At 41.3% G+C, this 8754-nt stretch overlaps 1 protein-coding gene across 2 annotated transcripts in view; it reads right to left on the minus strand.

The window, feature by feature from the left end:
• The window catches only part of LOC119908430 (tyrosine-protein phosphatase non-receptor type 14-like), a 38961-nt gene extending 33163 nt beyond the window's left edge, over nt 1–5798 (minus strand). For both annotated transcript variants that reach the window (XR_005445267.1, XM_038726111.1), the window contains exon 1: nt 5443–5798. The gene's annotated coding sequence lies outside the window, so the exon portion shown is untranslated. The remainder of the gene's footprint in view (nt 1–5442) is intronic.
• Between the last annotated feature and the right edge of the window lie 2956 nt (nt 5799–8754).

An 8754-nucleotide genomic window follows, 5' to 3' on the forward strand; every position in this document is an offset into this window, starting at 1 on the left:
GGAAGCAGTACATTTTGGGTATTTTCTAAATAAGAGTTGCCAATCTTTACAGGTACAATAGTGAAAATTACATTATTAAATCACTTTTCGTGACTACGAACTTTGTCACTTGCTGTGTTGTCCTGTCCGGGGACTAAAGCTATCTGTTACTCCAAGCAGAGCTAAAACATAAGAATTTGTAAATACTATTATGCTGATTTAAAAGGGCCTGTGTGATTACAACGTCTGATCCAAAGCAGCCAGATTTGGTCTGATGTTTCCCAAAATCTTCTTAGGACTTTGATCCTTTTTTGCCCTACTTGTTATGAGTTGTAGTTTTATTGCCATTGTTTCATGTGTCCTTCTATTTGCCTGTTTCTATTGTTCCTCCTTGTTCCTTAGTAGTTTATGTCTTGTCTTTTATCTTCGCTCTTGGTCCTGTGTTTTAGTTCTTTGTCTTTGTTCCCAGTCCTGTGCCTTGGTTCATGTTTTGGTATTTACTTCAGGTTCCTTGTCTGCATTATTTTAGTTTAGTCTGCTCGTGTCTGAGTTAGTTTGTTTATTTCTAATCTGTTACATCTTGTGATATGGCCTGTGTTTAGTGTTCAGTAACCTGTGTTGTGTCTGTTACCCCTTTGCATGTCAGTCTCTCTGTTCCCCTGCTCTCTCTCTGCCTGCCTGGTCTCGTTAGCCTCATGTCTGTCACCTGTGTACTCCCGCCCTGCTCGTTAGTCCCTGGTGTATATATGTTTGGTGTTTCTCTTCAGTCTTTGTCCGGTCATTGTTGGTGTTTGTTAAATAAATCACCTTTTGAACTGTACCTCTCTGCCTTGCGTCCTGCGTTTGGGTCCTCCAACCTGCCTCACCACCATTAACTGTAACACTACTGGCTTGTGGAGCTAAGACAAGTTCAGCAGTGAGATGTTTTGGGAAAACACAGCCCTGATTAAGTCCACACACATTCCTGGACACATACAGCCAAAGTCTATGTGAGTAACACCAGCTACTGTGAGCTGACCCTAGATCAGACTTCATCCACCCGAACCTTGCTGCCCAATTCACTAGGCAGTAAAAACACAAGGAGTATTCTGCTGCATGAAACAAGCACACACAGTAAAGCAGTGGTTCTCAAACCTTTTCTGTCACGCCCCCACCTTCAGAAGCCAAAAAAAGTTCATGACACGTTGGCTGTGTGTGTTTCTATCTGACCCAGAGGATGGTGCATGTGTGTGTACTTTCATTCTTAAAAGAAACACAGGAAACATTGCCTTTGTTTCTTCTTAAGGAATGAACCTTAATATACATTAAGGAATACACTGGATGCTTTCTTACATATTGTCCTGCACACAGACACGCACAAACATACTGTCTGTCACACACAAACATTAGCAGCTGCAAGCAGATGGTGGAGCCAGGCTGCCAGACAGTGTGTTTCTAACAAGCGCATCTGCTTTTTCACTTTCCAAGCAATTTTTTTCCCCCTCCCCTCTCTCTCTTGTTCCATCTCTGAGACAAAGACACACACATGTATGCATGCGTTCTTTCTACTATATGGGAGCACAGGGACGGTGACAGAGTGTTCGCACAGAGGTGACATACAGACAGGGAATCTTGTCTGTGGGTTTATACCGTCACACACACTCCCTGTCCTTCCCCGTCTCCCCCTCTCTCTGTCAAACACACACTTTTGCACAGATCATAGGGTTCAACTTGGGGAGTATTGTAAAAAGCTACACTCATTTTTTTTTTTTTAAAGAGAGCAGATTCCCACCTCCTAATTCTCCTGATTCAAGGCTTGGTGCATGCCCCACATGCTATGTGTATTGCAAATTCTTTGTACCATCCTGTGCAATGAAAGACATCTGTCCACATTTTAGTATCACAGTTTTAGCACTCCAAATCTGAGTGTTGAGCAAGGTGGAGTTCATGCATCCAAATGTCTTGCAGCAGCAGCTAAATGTACTTTCTTACAAATACTAATTTTTAAAACTTGTTTGAGTTATTGTTTGGACAGATTTTTGACTGTGGACAGAAGTATGAGACATGATAGTGTACAAGGGCAACAGTCCCCACAGACACATATCACAAAATAAACTCCAATTTTAAAACACAGATTATCAGATCTAGACTACTAAGTTTGGAGTACTGGGAAAACAGCAAACTCGATCTGTGCTCCAAACAATGGTCATGTGATTTTCCCAGCACAAATAGAAATGTGTGTTCATAGGCTGTGCCATGGTTGACAGTAGTAGATAGGGAATGCCCAGTGTAACATGCTGGCATGGCCATCTAAACACTGTCAATTGAACATGAAGAGGGGGAGGATCAAAGAGGGATACAGCTCAACATTGGCCAGAGACTGGTTTTCTAAACCAACAATGACATAGCACTGCCGACTCATCCTGTGGCAGTTAAATCTGGGGATTGATGACACGGAGAGTTTGGAGATATGACTGAAAGAAAAAGTGCAGTGAGAGTGTGTGTGTGTGCGCATCTTCTAAATGCACACAAAGAGCTAATGATTCCCAGCATCTGACTGAGAAAGCAAAGGCTTCAGATAAGCCAGGAAATACGGAGAACATGGCAGAAAGGGAAGAAGATACGTGACACCGGCGTTTCTAGGGCTCTTATCATGTTGGTACAGTTGGTCAGGACGGAGGGAAGGGGTGAGTAAACACGGACTGTGAGGCTGATCGTGGCGGCTTTCCACCTCAACAACAGAAACCTGGGACCACCAGCCGTCGGCCACCACTTCTGTTCCAGCCAAGCCACAGTGCTGTTCACATTTTCCAAGGTCCCCTCCCTCCTGGGAACCCCATCACACTTACACAACCATACACACAAATACAACTCTGCACACACATGCTCAATCACTAAAAAGCCACGGAGTGTTTTCTCACAGCTGAACCTTAAGGCACTAACACTGACGGGGACCTCAAATAGCACTGAGTTTACAGGCCTATGAAAGTAGCAACACTTTGGGTTTGCTACTGCTTACATCCGGCTGTCTCTAACACACATAATAATGGCTGCAAGGAAAGAAAATTCACACATTTTAAACTTGAGATCAAATGGAAAATGTCTCTGCTTGATCTTCTATTAGAAGTGGGATGAATCAGATACACACTTCTTCACAAAATACCCTAAAAATGTGTGCATTACATGCACACCTAGGCCCATATTAGGGTCACATCACGGGAAAAGTCACGTGTCTAAACTTTTGGAATGATCAGAGGGAGAGGGGTCTGACCTGCCGTGGTGGAAGAGGGGGGCAGCAGTGATTGACAACACCCCCGTAGCACCTGGAAGGTGCCTAAAGGTGGAGTGTGGGAGAGTTGGGCAGGTCGCAGCGTGCTCTGTTGTTGTCTGCCAGAGAGCACAGTACTCACATCGCACACAAGTTACTGCTCACATACTGTACATAAACCCAACATCTATTTTATACTGTTTCATATTAGCATAATTTTAATTAATTGGAATAATTATATTTAGGGCTGCAACTACTAGCAATTTATTTGTTTTTGTTTTTTCAAAAGAAAACAGTGAAAAGTGCCCATCACACTTCAAGTCACTGGTTTTGTCCGACCAGCAGTCAAAAACCTATACACTGATGAAAGCAGAAAATCTTGCACTTTTGCTTGACAAATGGCTCGTTAAGATAAATCAATTACTGAATGTTTTGCTGCCTAATATTCTCTGTGTCAAAAAAGTAATTGATTGTTTCAACACTAAAGCATATCTCCTAACATGCTAAACCACGTTAATTAACGCATTATATAAAGTACGATAAATCTATAATTCAGAAAGGATATTTGTAAAATCTTGTGAGGTTTTAGTTAGAAGATGCCTTTTTACCATTCATTTAGACAGCCTTCTTTTACATCCCAGCATCCATTCATTCAAATTTTAAGAAACAGAAAGAGGTCATTGCCGTTTCCACTGTTTCAAGCGTTTTGGCAGAATAACAACAGAACTAAAAGATGCGTATACATTTCTTGGCGTTAAGGTAAACTGCTATAGCAACAACTTTTTCACCCTCCTCCTATTCCTTTGCTACAGCATGAGCACTTGACCAAAATTACAGGTGTGTTTGACCCCACATAGCAATCAAATGTCCTTTAGACTCAAATGGCCACTGGCTATGCAAACAATAGCCACATTTCCTTTTACATGTAGGCTCACATTATGCAGTAAACACCTTTTATGATTACACCATGCTGACCTTAAACAAAACATGCCTTTGGGACTTGGCCCTAACATTTCAGGACGACTAGAAATTTTCCTTTTGTTTCCAAATATGACAGAAGGATGCAAAGGGCAGAAAATGGCACCGCATTTAAGCAAGTAATCAGAAACATAGATTACATATTGAACCCCTCTCTCTTGTGTCCAAACAAGCCTGACCATACGTGATGAGAAGCATGGATGGAGCTTACTCTGACTTTTGGTCCTTTTAAAACACTAGTGGAGGATTTAAAATGCTGTGAATCCCAAGCCACTTGCTCTGGCACCATATAATTTACACGGCATGCCTTTGAGCTTATAAAGACAGCCAGATGTGTGTGTGTGTGTGTGTGTGTGTGTGTGTGTGTGTGTATGTGTGTGTACACGGCCTACGCCTCCTGCAGCTATGCTATATTTGCCTTTTACTGAACTCTCCCCTGTTTTACAGTAATGCTGGCAGTCCAAGGTGCATGTCCAAACACATCTTTTACATACACTCACACAAACATGTATGCACAATGTGGGCACAGGGTGAGAGCATGGCAAACACTTCAACAACAACGTGATAATGACATCATCGTAGAAGCACACACACCAAGTCTTCCCAGACCATTTAACCCATCATGTAAGACTGTAATGTAATGTAAGGGCAGCTATCACTCGCTGTCTCTACCTAGATGACTTCATGCATTCTCCACTAAAGTCAGCAGCTGGTTTCCAGTGTAAATGTCATTTCAAGGTGTAATAACATCATTAATAAGAGCAGGATCTAACAAGCATGTGCCAATTTAAATAGGCTATTGTCTCCCTGAAAGATATCCAAACTGGATCCTGGGGATCGTGTAGAAAAGTCACTTCAATTTTACCTCATTAACTCTGCTTAATATTGCAGGCTGCTCTGATTAGAGGTGTCACCTAATTCAGTTCTCCAGTTCCCTATGAAATCACACCCAACAACACTAACCCACATATTATCAAGCTTGAGAGGAGGATTTGGGGCTCTGTCTGTATTGTAATGTAAGCTTTGTGTTATCTGGTGGAGGACAGGGGTGGGGGCTCAGCATGAAAATATTTGGGATCCCCTACGTGGCCAAGCCATTTGGCCTACATTACATTTTAACACGGCTGATTTTGACTTTAACTGTCTTTGACTGTCCGGACGTTTTTGAAACAATAGAGAGGATAGCAAAAGTCTCCTGGTGAAGATTTATTTATTTCTTTTTTTGCAAGACAACTCACCCTTGATCCTGCGCTACATGTCGTTTTCTGCTCCCCGCTGGAGAAAGTCGCTCGACGGCGTTGAAGCTCACAGCAAACAGATAATCCGTATGTAGTTTTTACTTTTAAATACGTTCAAGTTCCCATGTGGAGAAAAAACATCATATGAGCGCAACTTTCAGAACAAAAAGTTGCAAACTTTGTCGTGGGGCTGCCTCGTCTCCCAAGTTTTCTGTCTGTTTTCAGAGTTTTTCACGGAGCACAAAAAGCGTAAAAGAAATAATAAAATAAAACAGCCGCAAAAGATCCTCAAACTTGGCGAAAAACAACGACTTCTTCTCTCGCAGGGACTCTAGATGTGTTTATAGTAGTGGTCCCTCTAGTCCAATAGAGAATGGGCAATTGCGTCATGGCGCATTGCATTCTGGGTAGCGGCCGCCATATTTTTGTACACGACTGTTCTAACACAAAGGAGCAGTTGGTGGCGGTAAAGCACCTATTCTTTGTTTGCCAACCCACTTTATAAAGAAGAAGAAAACAAAAAAAGATAAACAAAAACACAAATGGACCGCAGGGAAGATAAAGGACAAGATTACATACCCTGGCTCGCAAGACAAAATCAAGAGGTCACGAGCTTATCGACAGGATAGTAGACCTAAGGGGGGGGAGGACCATCTTTGCTTTTGTGTTGTGAATCACTGGATACATTTAGCTACCTCCACAAATGATTTCAATAAAACATGGGGCCTAAGCGGCGCAGTAGGTGAGAAGTGATCACAAGAAGACATTGGTTTGTTTTAACAGGCCCCAAAAGGTTGAAACCACTGGTGTAGAAAATAGTTGGGGGGGGGGGGGAGGAGGACAACAGCTGATGGTAAAAGTCACTAATTATGAGAGCAGGTGTAAACTTAATTTAACATAAAATCTTGAAAAGGGAGAAACAGCCTAGCTCATAACCCTCATTAAACCGCAAATTTGTCATTTTTATACTTTGGTTTCTGTACAGATTACCCAGGCGGTATCAATGTTCCCATCTAACTCTTGGAAAGAGAATAAATATTTTTACCAAAATGTCTAATTGTTCGCTCCCTAACCTAAATTTTTACAAGTAGACTTTAAAGGATAGTAGGAGATGTGAGAGTAACTATGTTTCATTAAGGAGCAGGCTATTTACCTACCTTTATCTACCTTAAACTACCTTATACATATTGTATCTCATATGCTGCTGCACTATACTGTCACCCACCACGGGAGAATAACAACATTACCAGAGCCCCAAAGTTTATTAATAAACAGGTAATAAAGTGGCATCCTGTTTGGAATGAGTGTGGGTGAAAAATACCTACTCTCACCAGAGTAAAGGCAACTCTGACTTATTTGTGACCAACTTGCGGCCTCTTGTGGCTACAATGCAACTTACAGCTGCTGCAATCAGCAAGAAAACCATATAGGGTGACCGTATTTTTGTTTTCAAAAAAGAGGACATTTGTGGCAGGAGGCAGACAGACACCCACAGTGGGTGGAAGGTTGGAGCTGGGCGGGGATTCAAGTAATTGGTGGCAGTGTGTATGGCGGGTGGGGGGGGTTATTGAACTGTCGGGCCTACATGTGGGCTTAGGATTGCTAGTACCTTTATTTGACACTGACACGTAGGTACCCTCCCACACACACACACACACACACACACAATTTATATGACAACAATATGTTTTGTAAAGCAGAACAAGGGGAATGTGCTGCTCTCAAGAAGAAAGAAGCAAATATTCGTAAAATCGTTTCCTGGTTCTCACAAAATCTACATTTGTCCACTGCAGAGGCATTATCCACCTGGAGGTGCAACTACTATAAAGCTGTGTATTACAATATTATAACAATGAATAAAAAGTTTAATGTTAGTATAATACTAATATATTTATAGGTTACACTTTCTTTGACTGATCTGCCAACAGATTGTTTATTATATTGTTTATTATATAGCTTACTGGTTGAGATTCAACAATTCCACTGACTCACAAACAAACCTGTTTTCTTTCTTGATTTAGATTAGAGACAATATTAGTGTAAAATAATAGTAGGCTATCATATATAGCTTACCACTACAGCAGTTTCATTATGGTATGTTGTTCTCATTTATTAAATCCTTGTGCATGAATATGGTCTACAGGGTGGTTAGTCTCTAATTTGTTGTTAACAAGTGCTAACTTGTCAATAATCATAACCATTCATGCAGAACAAGTTCAACATTTCAAGTCAACCCGTTTTTAATGTCCTGCCCTATCCAGGCTGTTGGTCGGTTCACAATAAGTGACACTGATGAGCAACTTTACGCACACGCTTGTATAGAAAGCACACGATTTTCTTCCTACTCCATCTCAGCTGGTGAAGAGGACAGAGAAGGAAACATTACATTTTTTATCTTCTCCAATGAGAAAACTGCACTGCCACTATGCTTCTGTCCATGTCTTAAAATCTACCGGAAACAAGTTCAGGCAGATACGCAAATTTATTCAACGAGTTGTTGAAAGGCATTCTGCGATATCATTAAATAAGGGCGAGCTGGTGTTTTGGGTTAAAGACAACTGGACACAACAAAAAGGACAGTCTGGGAAGGAAGACTGCAAATACTGCAGGGTGTGTCACAACTATCAGCTCCAAGGGAAACAATATGTTTTTATGTTCTATTTTGGAAAAAGTCCATGGAATGTGGTTTGTGAGATATCCTGTGGGAGATGCTGTGTGAGTGTGAAACACTGACATTGCTGACATGAGACCTTGAATCCTTTTACACCCAGTGTGAATTATGTTCTGCTTCTCTGACATTAAGTCAATGTTTCAGAGCCCAAATAGGACACAATTGGTTCTCCCTTATGCATGTGTCTACATTTCGAGTGGGCTATATATAGAGATAAGAGTTACAAGAGAAATATAAATAGAGTAACTCAAATCCGTTACAGCATGATTAAAATGTTTGGATGACTGCAAATGGTAGCCGCAGCAAGAGCAGTGACGTATACTGGAAGTAGTCTACAGGACTTCAGATCCATCTATCTGCCTCGTTATCTTTTTTCAGTTTAATTCACTTCCTTGTTATTGCACACTGTGGGTCTCTATTTTTGTCTATCTGGATTCCTTAAGTTTTGTTTTTTGTTTTTAACCTTACCTGCACCATTAGTCTACAGCGGGGTAAAACTCAAAGTAAGGGAAAAAAGTAAGACCACAAATTGCACCACCCAAACACCACGGCACAGATCCCATTCCCAACTGATACCATGGATACCGTTCAATCCTTTCACTGCATTTTTCTTTTTCATAAATTTAAGTTAGATGTGGAAC

This window comes from Micropterus salmoides, unplaced genomic scaffold (genome assembly GCF_014851395.1).
Source record: "Micropterus salmoides isolate LMB-PRFRI ecotype aquatic unplaced genomic scaffold, ASM1485139v1 Ms_hic_scaffold_18, whole genome shotgun sequence".
In the NCBI taxonomy this organism is placed as follows: Eukaryota; Metazoa; Chordata; class Actinopteri; order Centrarchiformes; family Centrarchidae; genus Micropterus; species Micropterus salmoides.